The 18,554-nt window shown below is 41.6% G+C and overlaps 1 protein-coding gene across 1 annotated transcript in view; it reads left to right on the forward strand.

Moving 5' to 3' along the window:
* LOC139624481 (transmembrane protein 132C) overlaps window positions 1-18,554 on the forward strand; it is a 258,942-nt gene that overhangs the window by 151,224 nt on the left and 89,164 nt on the right. The window lies entirely within an intron of this gene.

Here is an 18,554-nt window from a genome sequence, read left to right on the forward strand (position 1 = left end):
ACAAAAAGTTGCTTTACTTTGTTAGAATGTGGGACAGAAGATTGTCTTTCAGTAGGCAGGGAGGAGAAGGGGAGTCAAGAAAGGATGGAAGAAGTACTGTATTCTTGACTTTTGGCAAATTGGTGAATGCTGATGTTATGAATGACCAACTGAGAAAGAGAAGAAAGGGAGAAAGGACACCAGAGGGAGAAGAAATCAACAGCATCAGTCTTAAATAGCAACAGCTTACAGTGAAGTGATAAAGACTCTATGCATCATTTGACTTGTCCGTCAGCAAAGGGGTAAATGGTCTGACATTGCTGGGTTCTTTTAACCATGATCACGATCATTCCCTAACCTTACCGAAGCAGTATTTAGGTTTATCCCACAATCTTAACCATAGTTAACCACAATCAATTTTGTGTATAACCCTGATCAACCTTGCGAGGCAGTTGGATTTCTCACAAGCAAAGATCCATCTTGCCAGGCTCTGAGCTATTCACTTATTGCAGAAACACAGTGGTTCAGACCAATCAGCGTCAGATGAGTGAGGAACTACTGGCAGCTATGGAGAAGCATAATAATAAAAGAGTGACTTTTTTGTGCAAATCTTCATTACAAAGATGGGAAGAATCATCTGCTGACATGCTCCTCAGACTGCAGCTTTTTGTTGTGTTTTGCTTCTTCTTTGGCCCTCCCACTACATCATATGAAAGACAAATGGTTCATCCAATCACCTTCTCCAAACGCTTTTCATTGAAGCCTTCCCAGATGGTTCTGTGTAATAATCCATTTGGCAAGTCAGGTAGAAACTGAACCAAACCTTAACCAGAGTGGTGTCAGTGTAATTTGTCTTTTAATTTGGCAGACTTCCTGTTTTTGGGATATTGGCGAATGCCTCTGTTTTGAGTAACCAATCAGAGGAGAAAGAGAGACAAAGACCAGTGAAGAAAATCAACAATCCCAAATGTGTCTTTTTAAAACCTGATTATGAAAAAAACACAAACTGTGAAAGTGGTGGATCACTCGGCTTGTGGAACGATGACAAACACAACTAGCTGCGAGAACTAATGTGAGTTGCAGGACACACAGATCATTGACAATTTGAACGCACCTTGCGCCCTTGGATTCCTCCATGTCTCAGGGTCTCTTTGCCACCAATCAGAAATAATGGACATTTCCCCAGCTGGGGCGGAATTAGGACCATTTGCCATTGTACCTACTGAATTAACTTAAGACTTGTCAGACTTGACTGTGGTGAATACTTTGCAACTTGAATTTGAGAATATGAAGACAGGATGTAGAATGTAGGCAAAAAAGGTTTTTAAAGAAGGATTGAAAGGATGGAAAACTGAGATCTGTAACATGGTGTTTCAACCACCCCTTGCAGAGAGAGGAGGAGAGTGGACAGTGCAAGGAGGGAAGGATGGACATCTTTGCTTGGACTGAATGTTTTCCACTTTAACAGCCAGCTTAGAGAAAGGGAAGAAGAGGAGGATAGTGGGAAGGTGGGGGAGGGAGAAACTGAATGTGAGGACACCAATTTTACATTCTTTTCTTTCACGGTTCTGGTGAACGCTTGTACTTTTAGCAGTGAGCAGGAGGAGGGGAGGACGGCAACAGAGGCAGTAAAGGACAGAGAAAAAGGAGACGAGTAGCTGTATGCTTTGCCTGGTTGTCTTAGACACTGAGGGAAGAGAAGGATGAGAAAGACAGAGGGAGGGCAAGATGGGGATCGGAGGAGAGGAGGCAGTTGGGAGATGAGACAGTGTTCTTTGCTTTGAGGCTCCTGTGAACACTTGTCTTCTTAACATCCAGCCAACAGTCGGGGAATGATGGAAAGAGAAAAGGGGACTCAGGGAGGGTATGACAAATGTTAAGAGCCAATGCATTGTGGTTTGCTCTAAGGTTGGGAAATTCCTTTGAGAGCTGGGGAGGCAGAGGAAATGAGATAGGATCAACTTCAAGGCTGCATCGTAAAATCCATTTGTTTATTTATACAGTGCATCCAGGAGAAGACATGCCAATCAAATGTCTTCACAGCAGTGTGGCACAATGTCCCCTGGGTTCTCTGCTGATCTTACTGGTGGCACACTTGTTTATCCAAGGTGCTAATGACTCAGTTCCTCTTTTATATATTCCAAACAAACTTCTTTTGCTTCTGCCCAAAACCACATCACGTCATGTCTGCCAGTATTTTTTCCTGCCAAAATTTCTCCAAAGAGCCATTTACACCCTAGCTTTGTTATTTCACAAGGGCCAATATTTACACCCAGTGCACCAGCCAGTAATACAAACAGGGACAGCTGAGTCCGGTCTTGTCATTGTGTTTTATTCTGCAGCAGTCATGGCTGTGTGTTCATTGCTAGGCAGCTAACTCTGTCTGACTTAAATAAAGTTTTGATTAAACCAAGCACAGGTCTCATAGGTTAGATAAGTTACATAAATATTAAAATAGACACAGAATTAAAAACTCATTCAATCAAGCATTCATTGACATGGTCTTCTGACATTCATTACATCCTCGATTGTATTTTGAATAAGTACTATTTCTGTATAATCTTAATGCTATTTGGTGGCTGTATTGATGGAGCAGACACTCTTCAGTCAGAGCCGTGATCAGACTGAAGCTAGAGCTTGTCAGTGAACTCAGACAGAGGAAATGAAATATTTTACCTCTCTCTCTCACACACACACACACACACACACACACACACACACACACACACACACAGACACACACACAAATTCTTGGTACTTAATTCATTCACATAAGATTAACCTGTCATCAACCAATCTTTGATCAGCCAGCATCAGGTTTACACAGCTTCACACATCAGTGCCTGGGAGTGAATCAGTTCTGCTATTTTTTTTTAATTTTTAATTTTTTTTGTTTTGTTTTTTTAATTGGAACCATCACAGCTTAAAAGTTCTGTGACAGGCAGGTGGTCCTTAAAGACTTAAATTACTCTGAAATATCTACATGGCAGTCATATTTAACTGACTGAATTGTTCTACATAGAGAACAGAGGAAAACTGCTTCACTTGTCCCTACACCAAACATTTAACAATGTAAGGCAAAAAACTTGTATCCTGATTGTGTATCATAGTGTAAGTTGGTTGCAAAAGTCTTGTAGTGCAAAAGGTTTTTGCCATTCTGTTCTTTTACTTTTTATGGGGTTTTTTTTTACCTTCTCTATCTTTCCATCGGTGTCAGCATGAAATCAGTGAGTACATAATGTTTTTGTAAGACTCAGATATAGCCTATTTCTCCTCCTCAAACCAGTGTCCTCTGCCCTCAGGCCTTCAGCTTTAACCTTCACTCTCCTGCTGTCCTGTTTTCATCCACACACAAGCTGGCTCATCATCCCGTCCACAGAGTGAAACATCAGGTGTTTGACAAAGGGAGAAAAAAAAAACAAAACAATAATCCTTCTCCATGTTGTTTTGTTTAGGCTTCCTGGTGTGACAGTAAAAAACTTCCCTCCCTTCAAGCTGTCAGTAATTGGTTCCTCCTGTCAATAAAAGGTTTACATGTGTTTCATAGCTGACAACAGCACCTGTTCTCACATCTGATGCTCACATCTCTCTTTTCTCTTCCCACCCAGCCCACCCCTACCCCCCACCCCCCAATTCTTCCATCACTCTCAGTCTTTGTCTCACTCTCAATCCCTGCATCCTTTTCTTCATTATTTCTATCTGTTTATATGTGGCTTATTCTACCTCTCCCATCTATTTCCATCTCCATTTCAGTTTCTTAACAAGCTGCTTCCTGTCTGTCGGGCACAGCTGTTGATTACCTAATTACCTTGCCTTTCACACACTCTCTCTCTCACACACACACACACACACACACACACACACAAATACACACACCTTTTTTCTCTTTCTTGCAAACACAATGAGAAAGATTGCAAGGGCTAAAGCTATTCTTTACAATCAATCATAAAGGCTGTGTGCCTGACACAAAGTTTTTATTTTGTGAAAAAGAAGCTTTATGGGTTGTGTGTGACTGTGTGACTGTGTGTGTGTGTGTGTGTGTGTGTGTGTGTGTTTGTGTGCATGCATGTGAGCATGCCCCAATATCTATTTTCAGCTCCATCCAGCTCAGTAATGCCACATATTGCCAGTAAATTTACAACAACAGACAGGGGATGAAGATTATGAAGCATAGCTGATTTACTTGTGAAACCATTAATGATTATTTTTATGACAAAATAAACATTTCTTGCCATTGTTGAACTACTTAATAGAGAGGACATTGGCATATATGAAGGACAAGGCCATGACATGGCTGGTAAAATTATATACAGTGATGATTTGATTTGGGCAGAAAACCACTGCTTCAACCTGTTTGTCAAGGTGACAATGTTCTTTTGTCAAAGTAAGTCCAAGAGTGGCCTGTGGGTCCATCTCTTGCTTTGCTTGCAGATTATGTTTTACAGTTTAATTCATTTGCAAGAACAAATTGCAAAACCTGAGAAGGAAAAAAAAGAGGATTTAGAATATGTACAGGGGAGACATTAAACCCAACTGGTGTTGCAAAAATATCTCACCCCCTAGAGGAAAAGTAAAACACAACAAACAGAGCACATAACATCCAACTAAACACGAGACAATTGACTAACAGCAGAATTCATAAATAGTATGTAAGGACAATTAAATAAAGTCGCCCCGAACCAGAGAAACTAATGGTGTTATAATGATAGGAAAGGTGTGTCTGTTTCAGTTCCAGAGACAGAAAGGAAGAGAGTTGCACAATTGTCCTGGTGTGTGTCTCTCTGTGTGTGTGTGTGAGTGTGTGTGTGTGTGTGTGTGGATATGTCAAAACTCTGTCCTATCTGCTGTGGCATCTAACTGGCATATTTTCCCATGTTTACCAATATTGGTTTGGACTGGAACAATGGGTAATACTTAGAGGAAATGTTTTTCAGACTGGATATTCCCTTCAGGATTTGACTTAAACCTGGCAGTGATGCAAGTCAGTCGACTACAAGTAAAATCCATTTCCATCCCTCCGTCTCTGCATCTTCCCCTCTTCTCTGTCTTGCTTGGTTTTCTTCGATCTCTTTTCTCCTTCCTCCATGTAAGTAAATTCAATGCTTTTTTTTTAAAATTATTTTGGCATGAGATAGAGGGCACAAGTGCTTATCGCTAAAGGAAATACAACAGCTAACAGATGAAATAGGTCACCTATTAAATGAAATGACAGCTCGGTACCATTTCACCCTTTCACACCCTCCCTTTCTACCACTATTGACTTTTCGACCTCTTTGTCTCGCTCCTCGCCACCTCATTCCAGCATCGGTGGAAACCTCTTTTTCTCAGTGTATCTCTCTCCTCCCTCTCTCTCTCTCTCTCTCTCTGTGATTAACGGCTCTGATTATGTGTGCCAGGATACCCATTAGCTTGGACACATGCAAAGGCCTCTGCCCTCTTTTCCATTACACACAAACACACACTCTCCCTCTCTCTCTCTCTCTCACACACACACACACACACAGAGTTAGAGTTCAGTTTTCACCATAACCCACAAACATGCTCACAGACCCACATTTGCACACACTTCGTGACTTACACACTGAGGCACTAATGCTCTTGAGACTAATTATCAGTCAGGTGTGTCATCTTATATTTATTTGGGCCAGTGAGGTGCTAACAAGCATTTCTCTTTCCTCTTTTGCTTCCTCTCTATTTTGCCATCTGTCTGCCTTTTTCCATTCTCTTCAGTTTTCTCCTCTGTCTCACCATTTTTCTTCACTCTCTCTCTCTCTCTCTCCCTCACTGTCTTCCTGCCTCTCTACCAGACATTGCTGAGGCAAGGGTTTTACAGGTTGTCTTCAGCGTCACATCCAATGAAAAGCTGCCAGCTGTCCTTAAAATCAGACAGAAACACAGGTGTGGTTTTCAGGCAATTGCTGCATATTTTACTGATAGAAAATGCTCTCTGCAGTCTTGCTGTAGTCTCAGTGATGTAGTGCCAAACAAAAAGGTGTGAGGAACTATGACCTCCAGTCGCTGGCTTTTACAAAGACACTGAAAACAAAAAAAGTCCAACATCAACAAAACTGAAATGAATTCCTGAAAAGCGAGTTACATCACAAGGCTTTTCCTGACACAAACGTCTGATCTTGATCACAATGATTTTGACAGTGAGGGGCGTTGTGTTGCTGCTAGGCAACCACACCATCATCTGTTGTTCTCTTGAGTGGCGACGTTGTCAGAGATAACTGTCTCTGATATCGATCACCAGCAGCTACTTACTTATCTTAACAGAGTTTGATCTTTCCGCACATCACACTGATGACTGTAAGGCCTGGCTCAAAATCTGAAGCTGCCATTCAAAACAAAGTGGATCCAAAGGAAACCCAGGAGGAAGCTCGTGCAAATTAGTTGCAAGCAAGATATCACTGGTGGCTCTGTGGTAGTTGTCCTGAGGAGCGAGGCTCCCTCATGTTCTGCAAAATGTGTTAGCACAATGAAGTTTAGTGGAAAATTTTAAGTCCTTGAAATCATAACCTTCCATTCACTGAGATCACCATAACTTCCTAAATTCTATATCCTGATGGATAACTTCAACAAAACATTGAATTAACTTGGTTTCTTAATCAAGTGTAGCAACAAATGATGAGTTAATTATGTAAACATTGCAATAAACAGCATCGGAATGTTAAAAAACCAAAATGTCTTGCAACTTGTGCAACTTCTGCTTTGTATTGACCTTTATGAGTAATTGTGCACTTCGTTTCTTCCTTCCGTATTTACCCATCTTTATTAGCTCTGCCTTTGCATGTTAGTTTGCACATGTGTGTAAAACCATCCTGATTTGAAACCATCTGAACAGAGAGGTCTGTCAAAATGTTTAATTTGCCTGTGCTATAGCTGTAACTGCTGAGAAGCAGCATATTTTACTGCCTTCTATTCAAAGTGTTGAAAATTGTATTTTTTAAATTTTCAAGGTTTTCAGTCAAATTCAGTGAAAATTGATGGTCACTCAAATGGTTAAAGGCCTAAGAAAACTGTAATGACATGTGCACACACACACACACACACACACACAAGAAGAGGAGACATCAAATGATTGATTAAAAAAATATAGCTAACTTTCACAGGGTCTGACATTTCAAAATCACTGCAACCCCTGGAGCTTTTATTAAAATCACCACTTTTAAAGTTTCGAATGCCAGTGGGTCATTCCAGTGAAGCCTCGTGTATATGTCAAACATGACCCCACTTCAGAGCACCATTACTTTGATCTCAGACATGTTGAAATTTTGTAACATAGGGCTGATTCTGATGCTGACTGTTCAGGGGAAGCTTAAGGTAAGCCTTCAGGAAATTTGTAAGTCGGGGTAATGACCCCTTGAGTGACCTGTGTGTGTGTGTTTGTGTGTGTGTGTGACCCGAGCAAGCTGGCAGAGGGTCAGAGTGTAGCCAAAACTTCACCCCCTAAGGCAAAACATTTCTTCCGCTCTAATTAGCGCATTGGCATGTCCCAACAAATGGCCAGAGACATTAGCATGGAAGCTAACAGAAAGGCCATCGACCAGGGTGTTTGGTGACATTTTATGCCGGTTCACTGCTAATCGATGCTATGCTAAATAGAGGTAAGTGGCTGATAATGTGCTTTTAGAGAGAGCGGGTTGTGGGTGGGGGTGGATGATGCCGGTGTGTCAGACAGGAAATGAAAATAAGTGAAACAGGGTTTCACTTAGTGGAGTTGGGGTGGGGGGGTTCATTATTATATACAACATGGCCCTATTGTACGCCAGACTCTCCTTACAAAGCGACTGAATTAAGTTTTCAGTTCATTTTCATTTCAATTCATTTTATTATAATCAGCATGCTTTGATTCTGATCTGCTAATGTGCTATGGCTTTTTTTTTTTTTTTTTGTAATTAACAGTAACAGTAACTCGTAAGTTTTTCTTCTTGGAGTTTTGTAAGAGAGAAAAAAAACTTTTACAAGACGAGAGAGTGAGGAGAGAAGGGAACAATGGCGTTGCTACTCTTTTAATGCTGACACAGTTTAAGGCCTTCATGATGAAAAGGGGATTTATGTTGATACTTTTAATCCGTCATGCCAATGTGTTGAGTGGCTGTGCCCTCGAGCAAGGCATATGCCTCGGATTAATCACATGTCATCCTCACAGACAGTCACTGACTCGCTCTCTGTTGCTTTCCTCCTGTGCGTACAGTAAGTGTGTGGTGGGAAAAATACAAGCAGTAGTAGATCTCACACACACACACACACACACACACACACACAGTCAGACTTATGCACAAGCACGCACTTGTTCCACCCTTGTACTTTGATTTAAAGGTTCGTGGAAGCTTTATCCCCCCACATTTTCCCTCTCTCTCTCTCTCTCTCTCTCTCTCTCTCTCTTTCTCTCTCTCTCTCTTACACACACACACACACACACACACTTGTTCAACCTTTAAAACCTGCTCTTATAAGTTCATGGAAGATTAATTCTCCTACTTTTTTCTTTCACACACACCAGTGCTTCTTTTCAACTTCCTCTCTTTTTCTCTGTTACCGTCTCTACGTCTCTAAACACACACGTGCCCACATAGTGTTAATAATTATATGAACAATCCAGTGAGGGATGGAGTGGGTAGAGTAGAATTCAGACTGGACAGTATAGCAGGAAATACAGTAAATGCAACAGACATTTGAATTTTAGTGACTTTTTCTTTCTTCACTTTTTGTTTTCTATCTGTACTGATCACACAGACTTTGAGGATTTTAATTAGCTTATTAGAATTCCTGATGAAACAACATCAGAAAAATGCAGCTTTACAACATCATCTTGTTAAATAGACTCAGGCGAACGTCCCTTTTGTCTTCTGCCCACCACTTAATCTGTAAAACCTGACAGGTGTTTACTGGATTTACTGGGAGCTGTGGTCTTAAACTCACTCTGCTTCTGTGCTCCTCCTGTCTGTTGTCGGCAGAGTTACTGCTGCTAGATGCCATTTGATGCATTTGCATTTTTCTATTTCTATTTTCTGAGATTCTCAGCCAGACTTTCATGGGTTTTTTTTCAGCTTTGTTATTCATGCAAAACAGCAGCAACAGCAACAGTTCACTGCTGGTTGCCTCAGTGTTTAAACCATGATAAAAAAAAAAATACCAACACATAAACGGCAAGCTGGTGGATGGAGCTGTGGGACTGAACAGAACGTAGTTTACTCGACAAGGGGACAGACATGAAGGAGATGGCGGCCACATAGAACCAGAGTGGGCCGCACAGCCTGCTCCACTGGGTCGACCTACGCAACACAGCCACATCTATCGCTCTCCCTCTTGCTCGCTCTCTGTGTCTCTCTGATGTTTTATTTTTTTCATATTAAGCCACCAGCCCAGTTTGTGTAGCTGCCTATTGGGAAAAGTCCTGGTTCTCCCAAAGGCCATTCTGATGGCACTGCATCCAGCAAATGTGCCCATGAGCATTCATACTTATATAGGACATACTGTCCAATACGTGTAAGTGTCGAAGGGTCTCATGCAAGTACATTTATAGTGTTCTTGTCCTGAAACTCTCTTACTTTTTTCTGTGCGGCTTGTTAGTAGATTGTTCCAAGTCAGAGTCATAAAACTCTCTGAACTGCACAAACTTGACATAAATTGCTCTTTTCAGACTGATGAATAGCACCTCTTCATGAGGAGATGCAGGTTTGTAAGATTTGATCACTGGCATAATCAACACCCAGGAAATGTCATACAAGAGTAAAAAGAGGAATTTCACATCTCGGAGCTTCAAACCTGGTGTGACAACTCAGACAACAAACTTAACACATTAAGCAAAGTCAGTAGATGTATTACAGGAGCCGATAACAACTATAAAATGTTACTTTTACATTAACATGTTATCAGAGCTGTGACAGCAATAAAGAGTGAATGGTTTACACTACTTGAAGTTAGATGCTAGATAGGATGTTGTGATGAAATATGCCAATAAAAATCTTAACATCGAAAAGAAATCTCTCAGTTAATTCTCACTCAGTAACAATGATGATGGCTGAACAGAATATGTATTTAGCATTAAGTTTGTCTTAGATGGATCACTTGTGAATTTTGTTAGTACCTAAGACAAATCTCTAACTTTTATTTTTTATTTTGTAACAAATCAGTTGATGACAGATCAATAAAATCACATTTCACAATGACTTTATGTCCCATTGATTCAAAACATTTGATGTGTTTGTTACTAGAGGATGAAAAACTAGAGAAAAAATGCAAATAGTACAAACTCACCTCTCCTGTCACTTCCAACAAGGCAGACGCCAGTTTTTGCCTTCCACAATTTTCACAAATCAAACCACTTTCAGGTGGTCCTCAGCCCTGTTTGTGGTTCAAGTATCCAAGATGCATCAGACCTTTTTTATTATTTCCAGTCACTGTATCAACTGCAGACTTCTTCCTGGAAAAAGTCTTCATAACGCCTGAACTTTGTCGACAACCCACTGATCTTTAAATTGCCTCTGGTGCTTTAAAGGTTTGAAGCACTCATAATGTTTGCTATTGTGGGGTTTTTTGTTTTATCCAAAATAGTGGTTGCAAAATGTTGTGGAAAAGGCCAGTGTACTGGACGCAATTTAGGGGGGGCATCCTTCAAAGGCTGCATTTGAAGACTGATTGCATCAAAGTGGTGCAACAAGGTTGTCCCATTTTGAAGGCTCCTTTAATTCCTTCCGACAAATGCATCCTTCATTTCTGAAGAAGGGTTCAGTGGATGGATCCTGTTACGCCATCCTTTGCACGCCATGGCTGAATCAATTTTCAAAAAGAGAGTATGGAGGACATCTTAAAAAATACACCAGTCACGGATAAATAGGAAACCCTCCATAGACCAGACCATCTCACTTTGGTTTGGCCTTCATGGTCTAAATGGTCTTTGATGGCCATGCCTACGTAGACCATGTTCTCCAAAGGACGCAGCCCCTGAATCGGGACACAGCTACTGTATTGTAGAGTACTAAAGTTTTTTTGGGGTCCAGAAACTGCAGTATACAGTAGGAAAAAGTAAAAGCCCTCCTGGTTCCTCCTGTTGAAATCTAGGTGAAAGTTCTTCAAGAGGTTCCTGGGTTTTCTGCAAGGTTTCCCGCAGTGGGAATGGGCTGCACACAGACCCACAAAGATATATGAGACAAAAAAAAGTTAATGGGAGGTAACCACATATATAAATATACAGATTTTATTTTGTAGGTTCACATGCTTCGAATTACAGCACAATCATATATGACACCCACTCATCTTGTCTTCCTCTCTTTGTGCTCTCTCTCTGTCTTCTTCACATTGTGTATCTCTCAGCCTCTTTTTGACTCCTGCTTGAGATCTTTTATTATCACTGCCTTTGCTCTCTCACCACCACAACCAAGTCCCTGTTTCACTCCTTCACCATCTCTTCTTGGCTCTCTCTCATCTCTCTCTCTCTCTCTCTCTCTCTCTCTCTCTCTCTCTCTCTTACACACACTGCAAAGAGCTCTCTGTTCCTTCTCCTACTTTTCTCTTCTTCCCTCTCGCTCCCTCTCTGCCCCCGCACTCCGCTCTCCCCACTCCCGCTTCTCTCTCGCTGTCTTCCTGCCTGCCCTCATTTTTCATCAGTAACTAATAGTGCTGGACTCACCACTTAGGCTCAACAGAAGCGTGTGTTTTTGTGTGCGTGCATGTCATATTTACTTCTTGATTTTTTTTCCCAAACCAGCAATGCTTTCCCAGACACTAAGTTTCCTACTGGCAAGTCAGTTAAAATGTACTCTACACTCTAAAAATAAAAGGGCATGGGATGGTGCTTTTCAGACTGCAACCAGAGGGAGACCCCACAATGCTCCAAATGGAATCTCTTATACATGAAAGGACTTTTACCAATCACAAAAGTAGGATCCAATGTTTTAGAGTTTATACTATAGACCATAAATCCGATGCTTTGATTTTGATAGGTAACCCCAACCCAACCCCCGCCCCACCCTGATATGTGTAGCTGAAAGAAAGTTTTAATTGACTCTAAGGCTCTGTTCAGACCTGGTATATACATCCCTTTCGGGTGATCCAGTCACAGGTGGACAGCTGTGAACACACAGTTGTGAACACACCTAAGGTCCGATCACTGTGGTCTGGGCCACATGTGGCCACATTCTTTTAGCAGTGTGAACTGCAAATGAGACCTGGCCACATTGTGAAGGACTGCCTCCTCTACTGACTTCCTCTGCCACAGTCTAATTAGTCCCAACACAGTTTTATAATGAACTGAAAATATTTAACTATTTTTAATGGATAACTCTTATTTCACTGTAGGGCTGGGCGCAGCACATTGATTCACTCAACCCCTCCGTATGTCTCTCTCTCTCTCTCTCTCTCTCTCTGTCACACATACACAGAAACACATTAACCACAGGCACGTCTGTCAAATTGGCTAAAAACAACATTGCATATGAAGCGGGAAAGTGCGATTTGATCACAGTCAGTCACTCGAGAAACATGTGGAGATGCATTTTAAAGTCAGATGTGAACAGGGCCCGAGTTGATAATGAAATAATGCAATGTAAGACAACAAGAAAGAAAAAAACCCATTAATCCAAAGTATTTGAACTCACCCCTTAACTAATTCTTGGATTTATCTTGTTCATGTTTGATATATATTTATATGTAAAAAAAAAAATGAGCTAAAACAAATCACAATGATGGACCAGACTTAGGACAGTCGCCTAAGTTTGCATTTCAACAGCCTTTGCCTGAGGGAATTACCCACAGTTAAACTGCGGGGTCACCATAGTTACCAGAGGACACCCAGAAGCTTTTAAAAAAATGGTAAACAATCAGCATAAAACATAAAAAAGAGGAACAAACAAGCATTAAAGGAACTAACCCTAACGTTAATGGTACTAGAAAAAATTAGCTAACATGTATAAACACACAGCTCATTGGTGACTCATAGCTACAACTGTGTATAGCCGTTTGTCCTGTGATGGCATCCAACATCACTATTTTCTTTACAAACAGGGAGCGAAGGGAGGAGGTAAAAAATGTAAAATCAAAAGTCCCAAACCCACAACTGTACACAACATGTTTTGGCATTGTCATAGTAACATGAAGTGCACAAAGTGCTGTCCCATCCCTCTTTATACCGTTTTTGAGCCCTTGCAGCTTCTCATTTTCAATCACTTACCAGGTCACTTAAGTCTGACCCGAAGAGATCCAAATCCTACCTGTTACTCCAACAAAGACATTCATGACAGATAAAATTGAAGCTATGGTGAATAAAGCCCGAATGAACGCCATTTAAAAAAAGAAAAGACTGTTTGCGGCTTTTCATTCCTTTTCTTCAGAAGTCCTGAGGAAGTGATTTATTGACGGACAACAAATCCGCTTCCAACATGCACTTTCTCCCACTGTCTGTGAGTGTGTGTGTGTGTGTGTGTGTGTGTGTGTTTGTGTATGTGTGTGTGTGTGTGTGTGTGTGTGTGTGTGTGTGTGTGTGTGTGTGTGTGTGTATGTGTGTGTGTGTGTGTGTGTGTGGCATTGATCTGAGAAGGCAGCCCCTATAAATTCAATCAGTCCTATCCATTCTCCGGCTGTTGACTTGTAGCTGCGCGGCTTCCACCTTGAGAGGCAGAGCTACTTTTATGGAGAGAGGCCATTCGTTTTCCTCTCTTCTCCTGCTCTCTCCTACCTGTATCTCCTTTTCACCTGCACATTGACTTTTCATTTTCTGTCTGCCTCTGTATGTCTGGGATTCCTTGTTTCTCTTTCTGTTTTTCTTCATCCGAAGCCTCTGTCATTGGAGCACACCGCCATGTGGTAGCTCGCGATTCCCAAACCACAACTGTGTCTCTCCTTCAAAACTCATAAAGGCTCAGATGACAACAGCGTCAGTGCACTATAATAAGATGTAGAGTGCATTACCAGTATGGTCATATGGTGCCTAGCACACACACTTATGCACAGACATACACGATGCATGCTCTATTTTAAATCCTCAGAGTTCGGATTAATCAGATTGTATAGTTCTAAAAAAGATTTGTGTCTCCCCTCTGTCTTCTTTTCTTCTTTCCAACCCCACCCTCCACCCACACACACATACAGACAGAGAGAGATGCGCACACACCTTCCTCAATGTGATAAGGAGACGCCTCACTGCTTTCTCTCTCTTCCTCTGCAACCAAAATAACAACATTCAATCACTGTCTGTCTCTCCCATTCTCTCTCTCTCTTCTTCCCCTTTCTTCATTTTTTCCCATCTTCTCATTTATTCCTCTCATCACCCTCTGCCTCCTCTGTCTTCCACTCTCTACCTCCAATAGTCCCTTTACACGCATAATCAATACTGTATGAAAATAGTTCCACTTTCAGCCACTTAAACTTAGTGATTAGTGAATCCAACAGTGCTTGTGGGTCAAGTGTACTGTGTGTGTACGTAATGTTTGACAAAGTTTGATTGATTATATTTTTGGAGGAGTTAATCTGTAAGCATCTACTGGCCTTTAACCTTTAACTATTATCCAGGGAAACTCGGCTGAGCACACATGCTCCTCTGAACAACATCCTGCATAATATTTAAACACTTGGACGGATTCACACCTGTGAGCTGCTTTACAACGTCGACAGCTGTTCAATATTCAGTCTTAAGGCAGTCTGGGTTTAAATGTGCTGTGTAAGAGTGCCTTGGTGCTATTGATGCAGATGCAGGTTGGATGCCAGCTAACAGCAGAGAGAGCAAGTAAGCTCAATGGCCACCTTTTATCCTGGAGGGGAAGCCAGATCAGATCAGAACTATTTTCACCAGGAGAGGCCACTAGAAACAGTAGGAGGGTCATCACAGTTGCACACAGCTCTTTACATTTCTTGCTTTGTTTGATACCAACTGTGTTTAATCTAAGAACAAGGAGGGGAGGTGTGGAAGGAGTCGGTCTGTCAGCTGATAAGTGGACAATTTGGGGTTTTTTTGGACATTTTCAGACAATTTTGTATCATTATTTCAGTCACACTTCTCTCATCTCTTCTCTAAAAGCATGACACCACATGGGCAGTTGGCTTCAGACACAGACAGAGACCTGTGTGGACCTGGCCAATTGGAAAGCAAGGTTTACCTTTAGCTTGTCAGTTTTAAAGAGGTACAAAAACTGAACATGTTTGACAAATTTTTCTTTGATTACTTTGGCTTTCAGTCAGGGTAGTAATAAAGTTGACTGAACTATTATCTCACTTTGTGAAAGTGGTTTTCACTGCTTTCAGCTAACAGAGGAACATGCAGGAACATGGTGAGAGCTGCACCTCGTGTCAAAGGAGGCATCAGGGAGTTTTCATGTTCATTGCTGCTGTTTTTGTCATCTATTATTTGTGTGTGTGTGTGTGTGTGTGTGTGTGTGTGTGTGTGTGTGTGTGAGGTGCTAAAATTGTGAGTTGGACTTCTGTGAGATGTCTCACCCAAAAAAAAAAAAAAAATCAGAAGTCCAAATCCCTTCCCTGTCACTTCCTCCTCTCTCTCTGTCTCTCACTGTCTCCTCCGTAAAGTGACCTGTCTGCCCGCCACTCTAATCGAGAGTAAGTGTTCTAATGCCAGAGGTGTCAACACACACAAAGTGTCCCAGCATTTACTTGCCAATTGACTCCAAGAACACTGCGTGGGAGTGTGCGTGCCTGTGTATTTGTGTATGTGTGTGTCTGTGTGTACAGAGACCTTTCGGAAAGCCGAACTCTGCCCTACGCAGGACAAACGATGATGGCAGCAGCTGTCATTTGAGACACATTAATGCAAACACAAGCAATGTACAAGTGATGCCGCACTCAGAGTTTTTACATCACCTTTTTTACTTTGTGTGTATTTGTTCCCTTTTCCCCCTTTCAGCCCCTACACTGTTCTTATTTTTATTCCTCTCTGTTTCCACTCTTTCCCTTTGTTCTCTTTCTCTCTGACTCTGATAGTTTGATTGACAGGGTCATTGGTGGGAGCAGAGGAGTTGAACCCGGAGGCTCATTTCACACTGCGGCCAAACCACTTACCATCTGACATTGGGGGCTTTGGGCATGGTGGGAGTTTGACATGTTGCCTCCAAAAATGGTCTCAAAGATGCCCAGTAAAATGCACACAAACAAGCACCTACTTTATGCTTGCTCACACATGTATGTACAGTATGAACCCACACCTGCACATACATCCCTATAAGTGACCGTGGAAACTGCCTCAGCTCCTCTACAGCTGTTTTTTTTGTAGTGACCGGCTGTCAGCGAAGCCCGTACCCTTGACAGCAATTGGATGTACAACAACACTCTTCCTTTTCTCCTTTTCTCTCTCTCGTTCTATCCAAATATCTCCCGTCGCTCTCCCACCTCTAGTTGAGCCTTTCTGTCCTTCCATCACTCCATCTTTTCCTCTCTTTCTTCCTCAATCCTGCCTTCCTACACACACGTTCATACGCACCCCATCGCCCCACCTCCCTCTGAGCTGTCAGGGAGAAGAGGCGGAGAGGCGAAGAGCTCGGCCTTCTGGGAGTTGGTGTTTTATTTATTTTTTTATTTTATTTTTTTCAAGGCCTGAGTGGGCCCTTGGTCTGCATGGCTGACAGGCTGGATTTGATACCTGGCCTAATTCAGTCACTCTCTCAGGTCAGCCCAGCCACAGCCCAGCACGTCATGGCACAGCTCAGATGCCCCTGTGTACATTATTAGTGGCTAAATATATGCAGAGCACAATCCTAAAAGTGGCGGTTCATCGGAGAGAGGAAGGGCTGTGTGTGTGAAGAGGAAGGCAACAGACTTCTGCAGTGGGAAAATACATTTCTAAAGACCTCTGGGAGGTTTATCAGTGCATCGTAAATGATCATTAGCTGCTCTGCTCACTTTAAGTGGGGTAAATTTATGGTGATGTTCCTCCTGCTTATATGAGAGGAGAAGATCCATTATGATAATGTCAAAAAATAAAAAATAAAAAGATTACGCTAATTAAAATAAATAAAAACCAATAAATTTTCCTCAAATAAAAGATATAGTGGGGACTATTTTGATTATCTGGCTGATTAGATATTCTGACAAATATCTAATCAGCCAGTGTGTGGGTGTAACGAGCAGAGACAGGCTAAAAACATACTGCTCAAATTATAACCAAAGTTGTTGCTCTTAACTAAGCTTAACTACTTTACCTAGCATTTCACTTTATTTTAGCTTATTTACCAATCTGCCTGTCCTGTAAAAAAAATGAGCTCATTGCATTTGTGCAGGAGGTTATTATGACCCATAGCTGTGCTTTGTTGTCAGGTGTCGTCTAGCGGCTGTAGTAAGGATGACAGGAGCAAAGGAAAAAGTCAGGTGACAGTTTATTTCACACAGGACGAAGTTGTTCGATTCCCATGTCAAACTTCAACAAAGTTAAACATGTTGCTATTATTGTAACCATGACATCGTAGATCATCTAATCTTAAGGAAGTACTTATTCATTATTGTATGGTATTGTTAGGTCCAGTACGCCTGCTGCTGCAGGGTTACTGTTTCAGGTGACACTTGTATGGGTCGTATCAGAGGGTTGGAGCAAACAACCTCTGTGGTTGTTCAGGTTGGAGCACTTGTTGTAACCAATTCACAATGGAGGAGCATAATCATCAGTTTGCATCAGCCTCATGTCATTCTTGTTTTGGAGTTATAGTATAACTAGTTTTTATTATAACTCATGCAATGAAAATTTTACCACAAAAAGCTAAAAGTACAAACCAGGTTACTAAGTTGATTCACAAGTTCCACACAATGAGAGATACTCTTCTTCAATTTTATCCTCCTTTTCTTTTTTTTTTTTACATATTTAATCCATGTGTGTTTTTGAGGTGCTGTGTGTTGCCCTGCAAACCCAGTTTCAGGGGGCATTGAGGAGCTCTTATGAGGCTCTAGTTTCCCTTGAGCCTCTCTTAATGCGCTGCTTTAGACTCTCCTTTTACCCTTCCTCTCGACTCCCTATCCTTGCATCTCCTTAGCATATTTTAATAGTAGTGCGTGATAGCAGAGCATTGGCCTTTTATATCTGCTCTTCTCTTGCCCTGTCTTCTTCTCTCTAGTCTCGTCTCCTCTCTCTTCTCCTCTAACCAGTGTTTTTCACTCTATTTGTTGTGATAAATGACTGTTAGATGTGATTTCCCCAGGATCATATCTCTCTCAGGGCCACACACCGTAATTAGACGGCACGATTAACAATTCATTCTTTCCCTTTTTTTTTCTTTTGGAGTCTCTGTCAGTGTGTGCGTGTGTGTGTGCGTGCAGAAATCCATCACACAGTATAAAGCCAGGGATTGAGTCATTCCATTCTGAAGCCAAAACAATAAAAAAGTTATGATAAAAACAGTGAAAATGAGTTCACAGTGGAGACAAAGAGACACAAGAAGATACATTTACAGCAGTGACAACACAAAGGAGGTCTCCTAATCGTGTGTGTGTGTGTGTGTGTGTGTGTGTGTGTGTGTGTGTGTGTGTGTGTGTGTGTGTGTGTGTGTACGTGTGTGCTCTTAGTGTGGAAAGGTCTTATTTTTTATCCCACTTTAATGAAAGTTTAGGGAATATTTTATATTTGTGCATGTGTGTGTTGTTTT

The sequence above is a fragment of the Trachinotus anak genome, unplaced genomic scaffold, assembly GCF_046630095.1.
Source record: "Trachinotus anak isolate AG129_WGS33_773 ecotype Australia unplaced genomic scaffold, CSIRO_AGI_Tana_v1 ptg000008l, whole genome shotgun sequence".
Lineage (NCBI taxonomy): Eukaryota > Metazoa > Chordata > Actinopteri > Carangiformes > Carangidae > Trachinotus > Trachinotus anak.